Below are 23212 nucleotides of genomic sequence, written 5' to 3' on the forward strand. Positions count from 1 at the left end.
GGCGCCCCGGGCGTTGCTGGGAAATGGAGTCCGGAACCGCGCAGCAGCCTGGGAAATGTAGTTCTTCCGGCTCCTCCTCCCCTGGGCGGACCCCGACCCGCCCTTAACCCAGCCTGGCGCTGGTCGCGAGCCCTTGCTGGAGAGCGTGGGGGCGTGGGAGAGGAGGAGAGGCAGCGCGTCTCCGAAAGCCCGCAAGCTGTGGACCGAGGAGAGGCGGCAGAACCAAACACCGTTCTAAAAATGGAGAAGCTGCAACTCCTCAGTGCTTTCCTAGGGCAAAAACTGCATTTGTGAGAAACAACTGCAACTCTGTTACTATATTCGGGACACTGAGGGGGCAGTATATAAAATATACTTTAATAAATACATTAAAAAGACAAACACGTTTCAGGAGATTATTAAAAGCAGGAGACCACTTAGCGGCCACTGCTGTAGTTCAGGTAATGAGGACTCAAAAGAAGTTTACTGCCTTAAGCAACATCGAGGTGGTAGGATTAACGGGACTCATGCTTCACCAGCCACGCAAGTCATGGGAGCAAGTTAGGAACGATGCCTGGTGTGACGGCTGGTGTTAGGTGTCAACTTGGCCAGGCTGTAGCACCCAGTGATTCAATCAAACACAAATCTAGGTGTTGCCAGTGAAGAGATTTTGTAGATGGTAACATCTTCAATCAGGTGGCTTTAAGAAAACAAGACTTTCAGGCTTCCCTGGTGGCGCAGTGGTTGACAATCTTCCTGCTAATGCAGGGGACACGGGTTCGAGCCCTGGTCTGGGAGGATCCCACGTGCCGCGGAGCAGCTAGGCCCGTGAGCCACAACTACTGAGCCTGCACTCTAGAGCCCATGAGCCACAACTGCTGAGCCCACGTGCCACAACTACTGAAGCCCGTGCACCTAGAGCCCATGCTCTGCAACAGGAGAAGCCACCGCAATGAGAAGCCCGCGCACCACAACGAAGAGTAGTCCCCGCTCGCCGCAACCAGAGAAAAGCCCGCGTGCAGCAACAAAGGCCCAATGCAGCCAAAAAAATTTAAAATAAATAATAATAAAAAAATAAAATAAAACGCCTGTAATTGTTTTAAAAAAAGACAAAGAAAAAAACTACATGATCATCTCAGCTGATGCAGATAAAGCATTTGACAAAATCACACCCTTTCATGATAAGAACACGCAACAAACCAGGAACAGAAGAGGACTTCCTCAACTTAATAAAGGGCATTTATGAAAAACCCACAGCTAACATCATACTCTATGAATGAAAGACTGAAAGCTTTCCCTCTAAGGTAAGAAATTAGACAAGGATATCCATTTTTGCCACTCCTGTTAAACATTGTACTGGAATTTCTAGCCAGAGTAACTGGGCAAGAAAAAGAAAAGGCATCCAAATTGGAAAGAAGTAAATCTATCACTATTCACGGATGACATGAGATATATACACACCTTTTCCTTCAGTGATGGACTGGAGGGGAGGGTCTGATTGCCTTAGCTTCCTCCCGGGTTGACCAGTGGCCACAGGAGGAGGTGCACCCAGACTGAGACCACCACTGTGACTTCCTACAACAGATCCTAGGAAGTGCTGCAAACCAAAGGTGAGGTGCTCTTACAAAAAGAAAGAAGGAGGGGATAGATGTGGGATGGGCTGAAACAAGAGCTGTTCGTTACAATCCACTCCTTGAAAACCTGATATCCACGTAAGCACATTTTCTCAAAAAGCAATTTCAAAACTTCCTCTCAAACCATTCCAACATAATGCAATTATTACATAGCTCTAAAACTAGGATTTCAAAGGCGTTTAGAACCCACCTATGATGCAAATGGAGACAAAGACCTACGTTTTAAGTTTCAAAAATAAAATCTGGATGCACTTGAAAATAGCGACTTTCAAACCATCAACTTGCCCAAGAAGTACCACAGCCACGCGGAATCCAGCTGCCGGGCGGCGCCCGCCGGGGCGGGCAGGCCTGGGCCACCCCCGTCGTGGGAAGGACCCGAAATGCACAGGCTGATCGCGGGTGGAGAACAATCCGGTCCCTCGTGCTGCTCTCGCTCTGGCACTGCTCCACGTGCCCGGGGACATCCTTCCGGGGCGCTCCTTGGAGTAGCAGCGAGTCCCAAGCTCTCCCTTCCAGCGGCTGCTTCCAGAGCTTAGCTTACAGAGGTCCACGCTGCCTCGGTGTGATTTCTGGTGGTTCCGAAAGCTGGACTTCCAGATGAAGCTCTTCCCGCACCTCGCGCACCGGAACGGCCTCTCTCGGGTGTGGATCCGCTGGTGCTGGGCGAGGAGGGTGCTGTAACTGAAGGGCTTCCCGCACCACTGGCACCCGAAGGACTTCTCGCCGCTGTGGACACGTGGCCGCACTGTCCGCAGGTGTGCGGCTTCTGGCCCACGTGCGCGCTGCGGCGCTGCGCCAGGTGCGAGCGCTGGCTGAACGCGCGGCCGCACTCCCGCACGCGTGCGACTTCTCGCCGCTGTGCGTGGCCCGGTGTCTCACAGGCGCGAGAGGTACCGGAAGCTCTTGGCGCACGTTTCGCACGTGCGGGCTCGCTGCCGTTTCATGTTTCTCTCACGGGCCCCAGGGCGCGGGCTGCGGAGAAGTTCGGGTCCCCATTTACCGCCTTTCTGGGCACCTTCTGCTTTGGAGATGGTCCAGTAGGTTCTGTGTGGTTGTCTCTCCCGGAAAAGGAAGTTCTCAAGGCTCCCTAGCCTGCCCTCGTGCCCGGCGGCTTCTCTGCAGACCAGTGTTGGAGGCCCACCCCCTGAGAACCTTCCAGATGCTTCTGGAGGCTCTGAGGCTTGAGTCATTTTCACCCTCGCCATCACCTGCTTACGCAAAGACCCCCGGCTGGAATCTGCAACGAAGAGAAAGGGCCTGTGTGTTACTCTGTTTGAGAAGGTCCACCTGGGGCCCCCTCCGTGCCCGGGAGCACGGACTCCACGCGCCAGCCCTCTCCGTGGGGTGTCTCACAGGTGACACCAGGTTCACTGGCTGTGCCCATGCTCTGCAACAGGAGAAGCCTGTTGTGCTCACCTCCTCCACGGACCTTCCCCTCCTATGTCCCGTTTCCTCCCCACCTTTTTTTTTTTTTGCGGTACACGGGCCTCTCACTGCTGTGGCCTCTCCCTTTGCGGAGCACAGGCTCCAGACGCGCAGGCTCAGCGGCCATGGCTCACGGGCCCAGCCGCTCCGCAGCATGTGGGATCTTCTCGGACCGGGGCACGAACCCGTGTCCCCCGCATCGGCAGGCGGACTCTCAACCACCGCGCCACCAGGGAAGCCCTCCCCACCTTTTCTGAGTGGAAGCTCATAGCTGACGCTGCCAGCACACTATGCCAGGCCCCCTGCCTCTCTCGGATTCCGGCCTCCTCGCTGCAGCAGACAGCTCTGCAGAGCTCTGACTGCCCGCATCCTCTGGGGTACAGGTGCACCTCAACCCCTCCAAAGTTCCATGCTGCCAGCCCATGCTGCGTGACAGGTACCACCCCGGGATTGGGAATAGAGGACAAGTATCCCATCTCCCTCGCTCTGATGGACAATCCCAGACGCCTCCTGCAGCCTCTCAGCGGTCACGGTCCTGGAGCTGTCGTGCCCCGCACGCTTGCAGTGGCAACTCTATACTGACTTTGCTCTCCTGTCTCCCTGCTCCCTCTCGCCTGCCTCCAAAATTGCTGCCTTCCAGATACACCATCTGTACCCCAAACTCTCAGCCTCTGTGTTCAGGGGGGCCCAAACTGCGGTGACTGGTACTGGACGGGGGGACTGTGACCAGGCCCCGCTGCTCAGAGGCCCACAAGCCTCTAGTGCAGGGCTGGGGTGAGAGAGCTGGCGCAGCATCAGGAGGCAGGGCCTTTGCGGCGGTAGCTGGAGACGGGGCAGCAGGAGGGGAGCCAGGGTTACGTGGTCGTTCTTGCCCTCTAGCCATGTGGGGCAGTGGTCTTCGGGAGGCCCGTGGGGTCGCCTGTCCTTTGTAAATGTCCTGGACGGCACTGAGGAGAAGGACAGGCTCAGGGCAGCCACCCCCAGGGGAGGCCAAGAGCCAGAGGCCTCCGTAGCAGTTCTAGAGCTTCAGCTCCCCACTGTGGCTGTGCTGACTGTGGGGCACACGCTTAGCCATAAAGCCAGACACCAAGGCTTCTGAAGACACAGGCTGGCCCATCGCCTTGGTGGAGATTAAGGCCGGGAGAGGGGAGGAGCAGGGGGCCCTGGGGCACGGGGTGGGGATGCTTGGCGATGGGTAATCGATCTCTGTGCGCCAGACAGTGAGCAGCTGGCCAGGCTGCTGCTTGACTTGTAGAACCAGGAAAGGCCAAGAGATGGGGAGGGGAAGGCTAAGATGAGCCGCCATGCTGGAGAGCCCAATCCCTCACCCAGATCTGGGCAGTTCTCAGACTGGGGCCCGCTGACGAAGGGGAGGCTGGGTCCCCTTGAGACAAACCTCCTGCAAGTTAGCACAGCAGATACTCTCCCTCCCACAGAGCTGACCACTGGGAAAAGAGGGATGCCCACACCTGGCAGGCTGCTGGATGCAGCATTTGAGCCGACACTGAAAATAGGGCCCCAAAATGCCGTTAGAGTTGGGCATATGGAGGCTGGTGACAAAAGGGCTGGGGAACCAAGTCACGGACCCACTTGCAGGGCCTCGTCGGGATGGATGCACTTGGCAGCGGGGGGAACCCTCTCATCAGTCTCCGGACCTGAGGGGTAAGAGCCATTACGTTGGGAAGGGCCAAGTGGAAGCCCCAGTGTAGTGGAGTAACTGAGGACATGGAAAGGAGATGTGACCCATGAGACCACCCCCCCCCCCCAGCAAACTGGGGGCTGGCGAATAAGCCAGAATTGCAAACAGTCCTGGTTGCTTTGAGCCCCCCCCCCCCGCTCCACCCCCCCCCCCGGCAAACCAGGGACCTGCGAATAAGCACTGAGTGCTTTGGGCACTGATCCATGAGATGTCCTCAGTGTAATCAGAATGGTGGGAACGCAAGGAAGTGTCCTTGTGCTGCTTCAGTATAATCAGAATGGTGGGAACGCAAGGAAGTGTCCTTGTGCTGCTTCAGTATAATCAGAATGGTGGGAACGCAAGGAAATGTCCTTGTGCTACTGCGGTATAATCAGAATGGTGGGAACGCAAGGCAATGTCCTTGTGCTGCTTCAGTATAATCAGAATGATGGAAACACAAGGAAATGTCCTTGTGCTGCTTTTGCGCTCAAGGACGAAGCGGCATGTCTTCAGGGAAGCCCATTGTTGCCTGTATAATCAATAAAAGCATATGTTGCTGCTCTGGCATTTCTGGAATGTTAAGAAAACAAGTCTTAAAATGTAAACCTAGATAATGCTTAAATAAAAGCCACCACGGCAGGACAGACGGCGAGCAGGCGGCAGCCCTCTACTGCTGTGCTTCGGCACAGTTCATCTCGTGGGATGACCTTGCTTTCGGCCCTGTCGTAAGATAAACTACAACACCCCAGAAACTGCCCCCAGCCCCGGCCAAGGTCCTCGACCAGCAGCGGTGCTGTGCGCACACGGCCACCTCAGAGCAGAGGGATGCAGGGACGGCGGCTCCACCACAGCCCCGTTCGGTCCACCTGTGTGGCCCATGAACCACCGGATGGCTCACACCTGCTGCTGGGAACCACTGGGAGCTTGCCCAAGTGTAGGCTTGGCTTCAGCTGCTGGGCCAGACGCGGCGCCTGTGATGGGCAGAGCAGCAGCCCCTTGCACTCGGGAAGGCACGCTCAATTTGGCCAATGTGTTCATCCACAGCGGGCCGGCGGTCACTGTGTTGATGACCTCATGCCAACTGGATGCAGTGAGCGAACTGAAGTGTTACATGCTCCAGATACCCTAGAGAGATGCCTGCACGGCAGAGGGTGGGGCAGAACCTACAAAGGGCCAGGGCCACGTCGAGTCTATGGCGAGAGGCCCAGGTGACCTCGCCCTCCTCGCTCCGGGAGACATGCCACACGGGGGAGACTGCTCCCACCTGTCGCTGAGTGACCCAGAGGCTGCCAGTGTCGAGCAGGGCCTGGAAGAAAGCCAGGGCTCTGCCTCAGGTCCCGGCTGCGAGGGGACAGGAGCCACGGGACCCTGCGTGGAGTCCCTGGCCAGCTGTGCCACGCAGAGCCCTTAGATTCTGGGCAAGGACACACTTGCCATTTCAAAAGTGGTGTGTGATGTGCCGCTGGCCTCTGCAGAGACCGGACAAGGGACAGAAAATGACCACGTGGTCAGAGCGGCCACCAGCAGACAGGTTACAGGCACATGCATCTAAACAGGCCTGGCAGGTCCAGAAGACATGATTAGTCATGGGAGTGAGGGCCCAGGTCCTCACGTCACTCATCTCTTTGACACTAGCAGCTGTCTCAGCTTGTCCCCGGGGCCTCCCTGGGACCCCAACAACCAGGTGGTCCAGGGCCCACTACCTGCCTGGGTGGGCTCCAAACCTGGCCAGGGATGGGGCCACCTCCCAGGGGCAGAGCTCGGGGCAGGGTGCCTGCTCGCCAGCTCCGAGGTGAGGATGCAGGTGAATCCCAGGGCAAGGTCACACCTGGGGAGAGGCGTGCGATGGACGGTGTACAGATCCATTGTGGGGAAGGCACTCAGGGACCAGGGGACAGGACGGCCTGTCCTGTGCATATCAGCTAGCCTCTGTCCTTGGTCACCAGAGCTTGAACAGGTGAGCCCATGGGAAGAGGAACCCCAGTGCAGGGAGGGGACGTACATAGCTCCCTCTTGTGGAAACCCCTCTAGCCGCTGTCCCCACTGAACGGGTGGCCTGTCAGCAAAGGCTGACTCCTCAGTGTGAAGCCTGCAGGAGACTGACCGGTGCTTGTGGGCAAGTTAATCACACAGGACCTTCCATCCTGGAGGAGACAGTGGCTGGTCCTGACCAACACTGACACCTACTCCAGACACAGGTCTGCCGGAAGCACCTTTGCCAGCACCCTGCTTCTAGGGCCCACCCCGGGTTTCTGAACGTCGAAGCCACAGGTCACAGCTTTAGATCAAGGGATCCATTTTGTGGCAAAGGAGATAAAACAGGAGGTACAGGGCCTCCAGAAACACTGGTCCTCCCATACATGCATCAGTAGAGGCAGCAGCCTGACGCAACCTGGCAAGGTTCTGCTGAGGAACGAGCTGTGGCCCTCCCTGGGGTGCACAGGCACTCAACCAACGGCAGGTGTACGAGGAGCCGGGGCCATCCGCCCTGGGACACACATGCAGCATTTTTGCTTCCGCTTACTAGAACCTTTGGCTCTGCGACAGAGACTGCGTGGCCTGCAAAACCTGAAACACTTTCTGTCCTAGCCCCAGACCTCCAAGGAGGGGAGAAGGGCTAGTGACCGGGTTCAGTCCCCAGTGGCCAATGATTTGATCAATCACACACATGCAGTGGAGCCTCCACAACCACGCAAAGGGGTTCGGAGAGCTTCTGGCTTGGTGACCACGTGGAGGTGCTGGGGAGTGAGCGCGCCTCGAGAGGGTGTGGGAGCTCTGCACCCCTTCCCCAGACCTTGCCCTGTGCCGCTCTTCCACTGGGCTGTTCCTGAGTTGTGTCCTTTATAATAAACCGGTAACTCACCAGTAACTGTTAAGTACAGTGTTTCCTTGAGTTCTGAGCTGTTCTAGCGTATTACTCAAGCCCAAGGGTGGGGTCGTGGGAACCTCCAATCCACAGCTGGTCGAGCAGCACAGGTGCCAGCCTGGCCTTGTGATTGGCACCTGAGGTGGGGGCGGTCTCGTGGGACTGAGCCCTTCACGGGCAGGGTCTGCGCTAACTCCGGGTGGTCAGTGTCAGAACTAAATTGTAGGACACCCAGTTGATGTGCAGAGAGGTGGAGACTGGTTGGTGTGAGGAACCGCCCTACATTTGGTGTTGGAAGCATTGCTGTGAGAAATAGAGAACAGAAGTTTCTGTTTAACAGCAGGTGGACAGACATGTCCTGATGGTGCGATGGTCACCAGCGGGCCACTACCACACATGGCCAGCAGCCGTTCTTGGAGGCTGGATGTCTGACCCAACGAACGTTAAATATTCTGGCTTTCACCCCTGTGCCAACGGCATCATTCGGAGCCTGAGACCCACAGTGCAGAGAACCAACCCCACCCCCAACTTTCAGGACTTGAGCCAAGAGCCTCCCCACAACTTTGGCCGGTTGGGTTGGGTTTTCGGTTCCTTGCAATTGAGGGTTCTGACTGATAGCTCGTCCCATGGGGACGACCGTGTGACTGTCCTGTCTGACCGTTCACGACACTGGCTGTGTGTACTAAGCATATATACTGAACAATCTGAGGCCCGCGGCACCCCTCATTCACCTGTGCTGGGGTCTCCCACGGTCTCTCCTTCCTGGGCCCCCAGCAGGTCCAAGCCCCAGGGCTCCTTTCCTTGCTCCAGCTGGGAGATCAGATCTGGTTTGGATCCTGGAACTCCTGCCCGAGGGGAAATGGGTGAACTGAAGCGCTACGGCACCCTTGGCTTCCCGCCCCAGGGGTAGCGTGGGACTGGGGTTTAGCTGGACCCAGGATGCAGGCTTAGAAACAGGGGGTCTCCCCAGGAGGCTGAGGGGGACAGCAAGCAGGGCAGGGATGTGGGCGCAGCCGAGGTCCACAGCTGTGGGAGAAGTGGGCACTCTAGTCACCCAGCAGCAAAGTGCTGGGAAAGGCCCTGCCCCGGGGATGGGTCCAGAAACCCCACCTGTCCCCTGGGCCTGGGAGCAGAATGTCCTGGCTCTGGTCCTGGAGTCACAGCCAGCCTGACCCCTCTGGGATCCCACCTGTGCTCTGAGTGTGGGCTGGGAGTGGGGAAGAGGGAAGGCGTGGGGCTGAGACACCTCACCCAGGGAGGCCAGGTTCCTCTAAGTCTCCAGCATCACGTCTCTATACAGGGCCCTCTGCCCCGGGTCCAGACGTGCCCCTCCTTCCTGCGTGAAGTGCACAGCCATGTCCCTAAAGGTCAGCAGGCGCTGAAACAACACTGGTGCTGCCCGTGGGGTCACCACCTCAGGACGGGGTGGGGGAATTCAAGGTGGGGGAGGCAGAAGGCTCACTAGCAGGCGTGTGGAACCCCTGGATCCCGTCCCAGGTACCCTGCCTGCCAGGGGACCCCTAATGACAACCCTCAACCCAACATGTCCAGCTGGCCCTACTTCTCTCCACCCTCCATCCCCCAACCTGCTCCCTACAGTCTTCCTTGGTGAGTGTCCCTCCCCAGCCGCAGGGAGGCCCCGGGAGAAAAAAGGGGAGGGACAAGGGACGCCCCAGTGAGTTCCCTCCTCCTGGAGAGGACCTGGGACTCAGGTTCCCAGGTGCGGCGGGCTCCGCGGAAAGATCTTCCGGGTCGCAAGGAGCCCAGGTCCGGGGGGCAGGCGCCCTCACCTGGGGCCCGGCGGCCGGGGAGCTGCCCACCAAGCCGGCTTCCGGTCCCTCCGAGGCGAGGGCAGAGGGCTGCGGAGAGGAGAGCCGGCAGGGGAGGGCGGCGGGCCCGGGGGTCCGGACCGAGCCCCGGCCCTTCCGCGGCGTCAGCTACGAGGCTGGCCGGGACAGGTGCCTCCCGGGGACGCCGACGCTCTGCGTTGACGTGAGGACCCGGGCGCGCGGGTCAATCCATAATAAAGCAGGGGAGCTGGATGGGCGCCGCGCGGGCAAGCGGGATAAGCCCACCCACCACCACTCCGCCCGGCCTGCCTGGGGCGAGGCTACAGCTCCCGGGCTCCGCGGTTCAGCGGGGTCGGAGCGGCGCCGCGCCGGACTCACCGCCGAAGCCCAAAGCCCGAATCGGGCCGCCCCAGCCCGCGCACGGTGAGCGGGCCGGCTCCCGCCCGGCTCCTCCCCCTCTTTGTCTCTGCAGGCCCGCCCCGCCCCGCCCCGCCCTCGGACAGGTTCTCAGGCCCCGCCTCCTCCAGGCCCCTTTCCTCCTCCCGGGTTGCTCCACAGGCACCATTCCCTGCAGCCCCTCCGCGCGTGCGCGCCCAGGCCCCACCTCCTTCGGTTACTTGCGCTGGATCACCTGGGACGCTTGCAGAAGGCACAGGTTTCGGGCCTTTGCCGAGGGAGTTCTGGTTCCGTGGATCTGAATGAACTTGGGAATCAACTTGAGACTCTTTCTAAGGCAGACTTAGGAACCTGTTCCGGACCCTCCTGTTCCTAGGACAGTCCGCATCCCCTCCACCGCCTGGCGGGTGCCGCCCTGGGCTGCGACCTCGGAGGGCCTGATAGTCACACACAGGCACCTCTGTCTCCCAGGATCTGGGCTTGGCATTGACACAGCTCTGTGTGTTTTTTTTTTTTAATTAATTAATTAATTAATTTTTGGCTGCATTGGGTCTTCGTTGCTGCACACGGGCTTTCTCTAGTTGCGGAGAGCGGGGGCTACTCTTCGTTTCGGTGCGGGGACTTCTCATGGCGGTGGCTTCTCTTTCCTGCCCAGCATGGGCTCTAGGTGCGCGGGCTTCAGTTATTGTGGCTAGCGGGCTCAGTAGTTGTGGCTTGCGGGCTATAGAGCACAGGCTCAGTAAGTTGTAGCGCACGGGCTTAGTTGTTCTGCAGCATGTGAACTCGTGTCCCCTGCATTGGTAGGCGGATTCTTAACCACTGCGCCACCAGGGAAGTCCCACAACTCTGTCTTTAAAAAAAAAAAAAAGCGATTGGTCCAGATACCAGGAAGGTTTGTGGTTGTGACCAACTGGTGTTGGAAAAGTACTGCTTCCAGGTACAAGGAGGATTGGAGCAGTGGAGGTGCTGCTTAGGTGAGAGGAAATACAAATGAGTTACTTAGATCCTTGGCGCGCAACTGATCCAGCATAAGGAAGCGACAGTTGGTAGTAGTGAGGACCATCCCTACTCTTGCTTCTCTTCTGTAGCAATCACGCTGCGGGGACAGAATAGACCCCACAAAAAAATTGGTTGTGATGTGGACTTATGATGCCACACACACACCAAGAAGGTATGAAAAGATGTACTACTTACATAAGGAGGCTTTTCTGGGGACAGCAGGGCAGCCCTCCGAAAATGGCTTGAGAAAGCAAGCAAAGAAGACTAGATAATGAGAGCAGTGTTTGTGTCTTTAGGATTCGGGGGGCATCGGCTGGGCAGAGCCTTGAGGGAATTTTCTGGGGCGATGGTGATGCTCCTTACGTACATCGGGGTTTGAGTGACACAAGGGTCTGCATATGTCAAAGTTCACGCAAGGGTACACATAAGACGTGCATTTCACTGTATAAATTTTACCTAAAAATGTCTCCTCTAACTATATTGAACTCTAGTTAGTTAGTGATCTGCATGCTGAACTATTTAGGAGTGAATTTTACTAATGTCTGCAACTTACTTTGAAATGCACCAAAAAATAAGATGAATGGGTAGACAGAATAGGTATGCAGATGAATAGAATAAATGCATGATAAAGAAATATAGCAAGGCAGTAACAGTAGAAACGGGATGCTGGGTACATGAGTGGTCACTGTACAATTTTTAAAAATAGTTATAATTAAATATGGACATTTTTCACTTATATAATTTTTACAATTTATTTATTTTATTTTTGGCTGAGTTGGGTCTTTGTTGCTGCGTGCGGGCTTTCTCTAGTTGCGGTGAGCGGGGGCTACTCTTCGTTGCAGTGCGTGGGCTTCTCATTGCAGTGGCTTCTCTTGTTGCAGAGCATGGGCTCTAGTAGGCACGCGGGCTTCAGAGGTTGTGGCGCACAGGCTCAGTAGTTGTGGCGCATGGGCTTAGTTGCTCCATGGCATGTGGGATCTTCGCGGACCAGGGATCGAACCTGTGTCCCCTGCATTGGCAGGTGGATACTTAACCACTGCACCACCAGGGAAGCCCTATATAATTTTTTATTGTACATCTTTATACTCATTAAGTATAACTTATGGGTTTTTTTGTTTGTTTTTGTTTTTGTTTGCGGTACGCGGACCTCTCACTGTTGTGGCCTCTCCCGTTGCGGAGCACAGGCTCCGGACGCGCAGGCTCAGCGGCCATGGCTCACGGGCCCAGCCGCTCCGCAGCGTGTGGGATCTTCCCAGACCGGGGCACGAACCCGTGTCCCCTGCATCGGCAGGTGCTCTCAACCACTGCGCCACCAGTGAAGCCCTATGTTTTGTTTTTTTAACTTCAACTTTTTATTTTGAAATAATTTTAGACTCACAAGAATTTGCAAAGTACTACAGAGAGGTCCCATGTTCTTTTCATTCAGCTTTTCCAAAAAAAAACCATCTTACATTGTCAAAACCAGGAAACTGAGGATGGTATTAACTCATGTACAGACCTTAACCGGTTTCATCAGTTTTGCACGCACTCTTTATTTGGGGAGGGGGTGTGTAGTTTTTTGAAATTTTGTCACATGTATGGTTTCTTGTAACCACCACCATAATCAGGACACAGCCCTGCTCCATCACCACAAAGAAACGCCCTTATGGTGCTTCTGCATAGTCACACCTCCCCACAACTCTAACTCCTGGGAACCAGCCTGGTTCTACGATGTCATCACCGCAAGAGTGTCGTATAACTGGAACCATACAGTATGCAGCGTTTTGAGACTGGCTTTTGCACTCAGTATAATGCCCTGTAATCCGCCCACGTTGCATCAAAAGTTTGTTCCTTTTGGTTGCAGAGTTGTTTCCCACGGTGTGGATGGACCTGGGTTTGTTTGTTCATTCCCCTGTTGAAAGACAGTTGGCAGCTGTGAATAAAGCTGCTATGAACATTCAGGTGCAGGCTTTTGTGTGAACATACCTTTTTTTATTTTTGTAGGATAAATACCCAATAAATGCAATTGCTGGGTCATGTGGCAAGTATATGATTAACTTCACAATAAACTGCCTAACTCTTTTCTAGAATTCTTTTTTATGTTCCCACCAGCAACGTAGGAGTGATCCACTCCCTTACCAGCATTTAGTGTTGTAACTATTTGTATTTAATTTTAGCCATTCTGAGAGATGTGTTCTGATAGATATTTCATTATGGGTTTAACTTGCATTTCCCTTTATGGCTAATGATGTTGAGTATCTTTTAATGTGCTTATTTGCCATCTGTATATATATATTTTGGTGAACTGTGTGTTCAAATCTTTTATCCATTTTCTGATTGAATTATTTGTTTTCTTACTATTTAGAGAATTCTTCATATATTCCAGATACAAATACGTTGTCAGATATGTGATTTGCAAATATTTTCTCCCAGTCTGCAGCTTGCCTTTTCATCCCCTTAAGAGAATTTTTAAAAAATATATTTATTTATTTATTTTGGCTGTGCCGGGTCTTAGCTGCGGCATGTGTGATCTTTAGTTGCGGCATGTGGACTTCTTAGTTGTGGCAATGCAGGATTGAACCTGGGCCCCCTGCGTTAGGAGCGTGGAGTCTTACCCACTGGACCACCAAGGAAGTCCCCTCTTAAGAGAATTTTTTGAAGACCACAAAGATCTGTGGGTTGTGCAGGGGAAGTTGAGCAGTGGAGGCACTTAGCTATGAAAAAAGATAAATTAACTAATGGGTCAGATCTTTCTTGCTGTTCTTCCCGTTCCAATCTATGATTCCAGCAGTACTCAGGAATTAGTGCAGTACTTGCAATAGTGGCTGAGAAATATTTTGTAATATTAATTCACACTTCTCTTGAATTCGCATATAGGTTGGTCTAGATGAAACACTCATTTAACTTAAGGAAAGGACTGAAAAAAAGAAACTTACCATTTTAGGCATTGATTTAAAAAATTACCGAGGGCAATAGGTGCTACTGGCACTGACATGGTTAGAGACGGTAAAGCTGTGTAGAAGTCAGGCTTTTGGCAAAAAATCTAGAAGCATTTTTTTCTGTTATGTGTCATGTCACTGGGAGACCTGACCTCAGTTGTGCTGATCATGATAACATTCTCTGGAACAATCAAAAGATTATATGCAAGATTTTCTGGATTCGCCCAAAGATGAAACATCTTGGAAAAACATGTCACATATGACCTTGTAGCTGCCCTTGGACATGTGATGGGAATGCTAAGTGCTTTAAAGAAAGTAGATTTAATTTAGATTCTAGAAGAACCTAAAATGTTAAGCAAAACAACGTAACGTTCTCAAAGAGCAAATCTTGGTCTTGAGTAGAAAATGAAATTTCTCTTGACTTTGCGCCACCCACAGGTATTTGAGAGGGACTGCTGCTTATTAATAATGCTGACAAAAGTTGAACAACAAAAAAATACAAGTTTGGCTGTTTTACTTTTCTTTTCTTTTTTTAAACAATTGATGAGCTGACATTGATACGTTATTATTAATTGAAGTCTCCATTGAATTGCTTTTGTACCTTTGTCAAAAGTCCTCTGGGCATATCTGTGTGGGATATGTGCCTGGTTCTTTATTCTGATCCATAGACCTAGGTGTCTATCCCCCCACCAATGCCACACTGTCCTGATTACAGCAGCAATACTGTAGGTCTTAATATCAGGTGGTGGTCCTTCCATTTTATTCTTCTTTTTCAAGAATTTTTAAGCTGTTCTAGGGCCTGTCCTGTCCATATACATTTTAGAATAAGCTTATCTGTGTCTACTAAAATTCTTTCTGTAATTTCGATAGGAATTGCATTAAACCTTTAGATTAATTCGGGGAAAATTAACAGTTTTACTATGTTGAGTCTTCCAGTCCATGAATACGATGATGTCTCCATTTATTTAGTTCTTCTTTGATCTCTTTCATCAGCATCTTTTTTTTTTTTGGCTGTACGCGGGCCTCACTGTTGTGGCCTCTTCCGTTGCGGAGCACAGGCTCCGGACGCCCAGGCTCAGCGGCCATGGCTCACGGGCCCAGCCGCTCCGCGGCACGTGGGATCCTCCCGGACCGGGGCATGAACCCGCGTCCCCTGCATCGGCAGGCGGACTCCCAACCACTGCGCCACCAGGGAAGCCCTCATCATCATCTTTTAATTTGCAGCATACAGATCTTGTCCATGTTTTGTTAGGAGACATCCCTCTCCCTCTCAGGCCTCCTCCTCCAAGAAGCTTTCCCTGCTGTGCAGAGAGGTGTGTGTGTACTCCCGGTGGCGGCCAGGAGCACTTCCTCAGGGCCCAGGGCCCCTCTTTGGCACTGCTTATTGTAATGACCCCCTTGCTTGCTCCTCGCATCTCACCCCCTGACAGAGCTGGTGCTCGTGAATACTGCCCTTCCCCAGGTCCAGCTGGACTGTGTTTTGCTCGGCTTTGGGTTTGGAAATTGGAGGCATGCTCTTCCACCCGGGGGTGGGGGGCGGGAATCAGCGGGATTTCCCGCGACTGTCCCCAGCGGCCATTCCTGCTCCCGCAGGACCAAACGCACGGCCGGGGCAGGAGCGTGGCCCTCGAGGCGGTCGGCCTGGCCACCCACTAGCTGTGTGACCTCGAGGAAGTGACCTGGCTTCTCCAGCTTCAGTCCCTGGTCCGTAGAAGGAAGACGTTGGAGGACATTCCTCGTGGGCTTGGAGTGAGCCTCTGCGCGAAGGCTCGGGAAGCGCTGCCCGCCACGGGAAGGAGGCGGAAACCCTCGGCGGCCCGCGCCACACCAGGCCTCGCCTCTGTGAGGAGCGGCCCCCGGCCCGTGCCCGAGGGTGCCCTGGGGCCCGGGGCCGCTGGGCGCCGGGAGCTCCGCCTGGTTCTCAACGCCAGCATTTACAGCTCCCGGGAGACACAACCCCTGTCAGCCATTCACACTTGGCGGGCAGGCGGCGCTCAAGGCTGCGGGGCCGCGGGAGATGCCGTCCTGCTCTGCCCCTGCCCGGCTCCCTGCCGGGCTCCCTGCAGCCCGCGGCCGGCCGGAGGTCCGTACCACCGAGAGACCGGCTGGTCTCTGCGCGGCTAGAGCGGCACCGGAAGCTCCCCGGGCGGGGCCTCGGGCCGATTTCCGGCCGCACCGTGCGGGCGGCCGTGCGGGCTTTGTCAGCAGGCCAGCGGGGCGGGCGGCCAGCGGTCCGCGTGCGGGGCGCGCGCCGTCCTCTCGCCGCTGGGCGCCGGGTGAGTGGCGCGTTCCGGGCCGCGGGCGGGGGCGGGGGCGGCAGGGTCCTCCGATCGGGCGGACGGGCGGGCTGAGCGCGGTCGGCCCGCACGGGGGTCCCGGAGCCTGGGCCACGGTGAGCCCGGCTCCTGGCAGCCGTCACGGCCGCCCCCGCTGGGCTGCAGTCCGGCCCGGGGCCCGCAGCTTCTCTCCCTAAGGAACGTCGTGTGGGTGAATACCCGGTTCCACTCTCTTGGTTCCTTTCTCTGGCTCCAGGGGTCACACACCCAAGCCGTAGAGCCTCCAGCTTCAGCGTCTGTGTCGCAGCTCTCAAGCCCACCAGCCCTTCCGAGGTGGCCTGGCGCGGGGTGGGGGGCACAGGTGCGGCTAGTACTACTGTTTTGCTCTAAGCCTGCCTCCTCTCCCAGGAGTCCAAGGGAGCTCTCCAAATGATGCTGGGGAAGTGGCCGGGGCCTCGAGCCTCTTTGTGCTGGAGGAGATGCAGAGCCGGCACCTCTGCCCTGGCGGGGGTAGAAGTGATGAACAGGATCCCCTCCAGCCCTGGTCCCGAAGGAGAACTCCCAGGTGGGGAGAGGTGATGGGCTGCGCTGTCCCAGCTCTCCCCTGAAGGCTCCCTTTCTAGAGTCGTATCTGAACCCGGTGGCCGTCTCTGCTGATGTCCTGGACGTCTTACCCCCTCATGCAGTGGCTGCATGGTGGTCATGGGATCTTCAGGGCCTGAGTAGCATGCCTGTGGTTTCCCAGGAATGTTAGCTGGTGGCCAGTTTGAACTCAGGCAGTTTGTCTGTAGAGCTCATCACGCTGCAGTAGCCTCTCTGCAGCACGTCCTCTCCCCGAGTTCCAGCCCCAGTGAATGACAGAAATGTCTTTTGCCCACCTAGGGTCTGAGAGATGCCAATCTAACCGAGTCTTCAGGCGATACCTTGCTCCTGTCCACAGAGGTGGGACTTTTTGTAGATGTAACATTGTAACGGTATCTTAATAATGGTGATGACTGCAGCATCCCTCTTTTGGAGAATACAGAGAGAAATGAGTGGGGAGGGGGTCTCTGTACTTTCACAAGCCAACTTGGTGGCTCCAGCCCTTCCTGGAGTGATGGTGATGGATTCCTGACTCTCCTGGAAAGGTCCTGGGGACGATGCAAGGCTGAGCTGAGAAGGCCCAGACCACATTCACAAGCCAGTGATGGAAGGGGTGCTCAGGGAAGCAGCTGACCCAGAAACAGGGCGAGGCCTTGAACCAGGTCAAGGAGCTGTCAGGCATGTCCAGTGCTGCCTCGGGTTGTGGAAGATGACTGTTGAAAGGGCACTGAACTTGTCAGGAAAGGAGACCATTGGCATCGTTGGGCAGAGCCTTGGGAGCAAAAACCAAATGGCCATGGGGTGGGGTGGGAGGAGGAGATAGCAGCTAGCAGCTGGCTCAGCCTTAAACGAGTCACCTCCCTAAACCTCATGGATGGTTGTGAGGAAAGAAGAAAAGCACACGCCAGGCACTCGGTCCCCAACACGGCTGCAGTGGCAGAAGCTCGTGTTGATGACAGTGGCGGCTGCAGGGCAGCACAGAGGTGCAGATTCTCCTGGAGCTCTAGTCCGTGTCTTCCTCGTGTGTCTTTTTACTCTTTTTCCCATTATTCCCAAGGGTGAAGCTTTGCAAACCTTCCTGCTTCCTTTCTTTAGGCTGTAAGCAGCAGACAGCGACCTTGGCCAGCTTGTAAGCCCAAGGCTGTAACGCCCTTCCACCAGTGCAGACAGCTTCTAGTGCCTGCAGCGGGCACTGCCCCCTCACCATCTCTGAGCCCCTCTGGGCTGCTCACAGGCTCCACTCCCAGGCTAAGCTTCCACTTCATTCGCAGCACTGAGGCTTGCCCCATCTCTCAGCATCAACTGTGTATTTAGACAGTTTCATGTTATATTTTGTCCAGCAAATTCTATATGTTATAACAGAAGAGTGGGCCACGTTAGCCTTGGATGTTACGGAACCGATGTCTGGCGTATTTTTACTTCCTTTGTTCATTTCATTCAGGTTTCTTTAAATGAAAGACTATCAATTTAATTTTGCTTGAATTCACAGAAGAAAAAGGAGCTAAGCAGAAACTGAAAGATTGCTGAATTTAAGATAAATGTTTATTCAAAGCAAGGTATATTTAATTTTTAAAACTTCCTCTAAAGTTAAAAAAAGTTATGAAAATCATGAAAAGGCATACATTTTTAAAGCTATATTCTTGTAAGTATATGCAAGCCTGTTTTCAGATGGTATAACAGTCATTTTGAACAAAAAAATCAGAAAATATCACCTCCAAAACAAAAAACCAAGTCTCCCCCCCCCTTTTTTTTTTTTTTTTTTTTTTGCAGTACACGGGCCTCTCACTGTTGTGGCCTCTCCCGTTGCGGAGCACAGGCTCCGGATGCACAGGCTCAGCAGCCATGGCTCACGGGCCCAGCCGCTCCGCGGCATGTGGGATCTTCCCGGACCGGGGCACGAACCCGTGTCCCCTACATCGGCAGGCAGACTCTCAACCACTGAGCCTCCAGGGAAGCCCTAAGCTTACTTTTATAATACTAATCCCAGCTGATCTAAGCAAAATATCCTGTAAAAGTGACATCATAGTTGGGAAGGGAAAAAAATCTTCAACAGCGGGAAATGGGCAGTGGAGGTAGACAGGCCTGGCTCTGAACCTGAGCTCTGCCGCTTCACAGCCTTGGGTAACTGACTTTCTCAGCCTCTGTGAAGTAGAGTAAAGAATAGAGGTAACAGCTGCCTCACGAGGTTTGGAGGTGTCCCTGAGACCATGCAGGCCCGTTCAGCACTGCCTGGTTGGGGTTTGAGGGGCCCTCGTCAGTAGCACCCCTCCTGCCCTCCCAGGTCTGCGCCAGTGAGGCCCATGAAGAGCGAGAGGTCACCTCACTGTTGGTCGAAGCCTAGGTTGGAGTGACATTGGACTTCTCAGGCGAGTGCTGGTTAGACACTGTCCTGCCTGCTGGACACCTTGTCCAAGAGGTTGGGTGCTGCATGCCTCGGTATTCTCTCAAACCTTTCATTTGGCTAACTCCTGCCACCTGTCTGGGGAAGAGAAGCGGGCAGAATATGTCAGGGAGCATCCTTCCTCGTGACACCAGAGGCACAGGGATGGGCTGCCTGCGGCGCCTGATGTGTACTAGGGCCTCTGAGCGCCTGTGCTGGCGACGCTGCTGCTCAGAACGCCAGGTGCCTCTGTGTGAATGAACTTGAAGAGTGCCAGAAAGTGTTGCAGGTGGATGGGTATAGTGTGATCCCATGTTTGTATCTGAAAATCTTGTGTACCTAAGTAAATGTATTACTGTTTTTGTTTAATCAGAGGTCTGGATGAATGTGTATAAACTGAACAGCTAACAGTGGTTCTCTGTTGGATTGCTGGGGGTTATCATAGTCTATATTTTATGTTTACCCCTTGAAATATTTTTACAATGTGTATCTTATGTTTTTAATCGCTAAGAATTAACAAGATATAAAAGTGAAGTAAAACAGGATATGAGACTGAGGAGTGTGGTCCTGATTTCATAATACATTGGTGCAGAAAAGCACTAGAGGAAAAATGTCCCTGTGTAATCTGAGTGGTGGGGTTAAGGGTAATTTTATTGTTATTTTTTAAGTTTTTCTTGAATAGCATAGTTTACCTTCATACCTTGAAAAAATAACTAGTTAAAAGTAATTTTTATAAGCAGAAAATATTTTAAACCAAGTTAGTGGGCCTTTAACTCGGAAGAACATTCTCAGCGAACGTCGCCAGGCAGTGGTCGTAAATGCTGTGTCACAGGGCACCCCGAGAGGGCTGCTGCTCCCGGAAGCTGTGTTGCAAATCTCACACAGAGAGAAATGCCTCGCGTAGACTTGTGCTCAGCTTCTCATCCTCATTGCCAGCTCTTGGTGTGCGGGTTCAGTTTCTCTATCATCACAGGGAACATTGCATCTGAATAGTCACGTTGTCTAATAGCCGTACTTAAGCATGGGTTCATTTTGCTGTAACAGAGATTCAAAAATAGTGTTTCCAACAGGAAACTTGGTTTCTCGTGTTCCATCTCACAGGCAGGTGGGGGGCTCTGCCCCTCCAGCGCCCTGGAGCCTACCATACGTCACTTCAGGTGGGCGAGAGGGTGGGAGACGGGTGGCATGCGCACATCCCTTCCATTCCTGTCTCACAGCTGGAATCAGTCACAGGGTCACACCTCACTTCAGGGAACTTCAGGAAATGAAGTCATTCACTGCTGTGTGTCCACTAAAATTTCTGGAGGGGTTTCAATCACTCAGAGGAAGCAGGGACGCCGGGCAGTGTGTCTCTGCCACAGTTTACCCCATCGGCCACCCTGGGTCCCACACCAGGTCATGCTCAGTTACTGCTTCCCGCCCAGAGCCAGGATCTCTGTGTGTGGCCTTCTCCCCGCACCAGGGCCTCTTCACGTGGTCACAGTCTAAACTCAGACAAGTCCCGGCCTCCCCAAATGCTGTCTCCTCACCCACCACATAGATGCCCCCACTCAGGAAGGGGAAGAACCCCAAACCCACAGCAGTCGCTGGTCCACAGCGGCTGCAGTTCCCAGTGGAGTCTGCAAGGGCGGCCTGAACTGGTGGCCACTGAAGCGAAGGAGTCCCAGGACCCAGCGGAAATGAGCACCTCTGTCGACCAGAAGACAAGCACAGGACCAGTTATGGCAGCTCTGTCCCCAAGCCCGAGCTGCCAGCCCCTCGGTGTTGGTGGATAGGAGCGAGGAAGGCGCGCGGCGGTGTGTTCACGCAGTGGAGGCCGCACACCGTGAGGTCTGTGCCACCCAAGTGGCCCCCCCAGTGCGGCGCTTAGCGTCAGCAGACACATGGCGGGGGCATGACAGTGCCCGGGAGGTAATTAGGTAGTGTGGAACGTTCTACAACCTTAGGGGTATTCTAAAAAGCACTGAATTGTGCACTTTAAAATGGTGAATTTTATGATGTGTGAATTCTATCTCCATAAAAAGTGGGTACATGTTGAATAAAAAGCAGACACAAAACATAACTGTATGATTCCATTTAATTGAAATAGAAAACATGCAGAATTCACCCATAATAATAGAGATGGTTCCCTTTGGAGGGGGAGCCTCTGGGCTATGGAAGTGTTGGTGGTTAGGCAGGTGTACGCCAGGAGTTCATCGAGATGTGTGCACTTGATGCGAGCTGCCCCTCACGAAGAAAAAAGAACAGCCTGTTGGGAGGAAGCCCTGCGGCCCTAGAGCTCGTGTTACCTGGTTACACCGCTTTCCTGCCCCCGGGCTGCTCCCCTCTGCTTGGCTGTGCCCTCGGGGGCACATCCTTGTCCTTGGCAGCCACGTTGGAAATGGGTTCTGGAGGGCATCGCTTTGTGGGGCTGCATAGCAACTGGTCTGCTTCCCACTGGTGCAGATTTGGGGTGAGAGGTGATCATGCAGGGTCGTCTTGGACGGAGCTCCTGGGAAGTGGGCGCAGCTGGGGGGCACGCTCGGGGATGCACCTGTGAGGAAGGAGGGATCGGGCAGTGGGTTTGAAACAGGCCCAGGCACATCCCAGTGGAGCTTTGGGGCTGGATGACCCTTCCGAGTTGCCCCAGGTGGAGACTGGGGTGCTCTGCGCTCTGTCGTGGGCTGGGCCCCAGCTGGGGTGTGGCAGGCAGGGTCCTGAGATGGCCCCAACTGTGCACCCCTCCCGGCTGCCAGGGAGGGCTCTGGCGGTCAGTTGACATAAGGTAGTCGGGGAGCCCTCGGAAAGCAGGCTTTCTGCAGCTGGTCACGGAAGAGAATCAGAGAGGGCGTCTGAGCTGCTCCTGCCTGGAAGGTGCGGGTGCTCCCGAGGGGCCACCAGCTGGTGATCGGGGACAGTTCCACAAGCGCAGGGGACCGCCTTCTGCCAACAACCTGAGCGTGTGGAAATACGTTTTCCCAGAGCTTCCAGAAGAGATCTCAGCCTGGCTGACACCTTGTGCGACCCTTCTCAGGGGCCCCAGTCGTACCAGGCTGGGCTTCCGACCTACGGCCCTGTGAGATGGGAGCTGGGTCCCTTTTCTGTTGGAAGTCTGAGGTGACTGTTACATAGCGATGGATGGCTCGCCACGGAGAGGGCGTGACTGCAACGGAGCTCAGCTCCGGGTGCAGGTGCGAGAATTCCAGAGCTGGAGAAGGGAGCTGGGCACAGCGTCCCAGAGACCGTGGGAGGTTAAATAAGCACAGGCTTTTCCAAAGCAAACACACCTGTGGAGCGAGGCCCACATGCAGGTCACCAGAACCCTGAGGCCTCCCTGCACCCCTGCCAACCACGATCTTCTCCCTAGAGACCATCATTGACTCGAGTCTCCCACCATGGTTGGTTTCGTGTGGTTCTGAACTTTGTGTGAATAGGATCATACGCTATGAACTCTGGCTCACCGTTACATCTGTGAGGTTCACCTGCGCTTTTGTGGGGGGCAGGTCTTTTCATTGCTATGCATTCCTCCCTTGTTGGAGGACTCCTCAGTTTACCCTTTCTTCTGTTGATGGATATTTTGGTGATATGAACAGGGCTGTGGTGAAAATTCCAACCCCAGACTTCTGCAGGGCGGGGCCGGGGGTGCACAGGTGGACGTCTTTACCTTGGATTCGATCAAGGACATTTAACCCTGGAAGGAGGGAGGGTGTGGTGTGGGCGCAAACACAGGTAGGTTGGTAAATGTGGGAGAAAGTGGGCATTCTCGTCTCATTGCTTCTGTTTGCTCACTGAAGGAAGATGCAAGGTCATCGTCCCTGAGAGGAAGGACGGCGTGTTGGACATTTGAGAGGAGAGGAGAAACCAGGAGATGATCTTACAGGGGAGTTGGCCAAGTGTAGAAATTGCCGGCAGCTCTCAGGGTCCGTTAGGCAACTGGTTATAAATGTAGAGAGAACTGAGTTGGCAGGGGTGCAGACACCGATCAGGAAGGAAGCTGAATTTTACTCAAGTTGGGGTTTTCCCGCACAAGTATGATAGAGGAGGGGAAGGGCAGGGGAGTTAGGATTAATATGCAAGAGAATGAGTGTAATATATACCCCAAATGAATATAATCCCATCGACCATCTAGGCTGGGGAAGGAGGGGCAGCGCAGAGGTGGTTAAGAGCAATCCATCTGTGTTTCTTTGGAATATGTCTTGATTTTTGAGTGGAGTCCAAGCCACATCCCTGCCCATCTGCCATCGGCCAGTCTGTCCCCTGGAGTTGGTGTTAGCGGTGGAGCCCAAAGAGGCCTTCGCCAGCGGAGAGGC

The 23212-nt window shown here is 54.4% G+C and overlaps 1 protein-coding gene across 2 annotated transcripts in view; it reads left to right on the top strand.

Moving 5' to 3' along the window:
* The first annotated feature begins 15865 nt into the window (after nt 1-15865).
* The window catches only part of ZNF623 (zinc finger protein 623), a 35624-nt gene continuing 28277 nt past the window's right edge, over nt 15866-23212 (top strand). Inside the window, exon 1 of one of the 2 annotated variants that reach the window (XR_009516699.1) lies at nt 15866-15961. The gene's annotated coding sequence lies outside the window, so the exon portion shown is untranslated. The remainder of the gene's footprint in view (nt 15962-23212) is intronic. The other variant, XM_059995387.1, reaches the window with a different exon arrangement.

The sequence above is a fragment of the Delphinus delphis genome, chromosome 17 (genome assembly GCF_949987515.2).
Source record: "Delphinus delphis chromosome 17, mDelDel1.2, whole genome shotgun sequence".
Taxonomy (NCBI): Eukaryota; Metazoa; Chordata; class Mammalia; order Artiodactyla; family Delphinidae; genus Delphinus; species Delphinus delphis.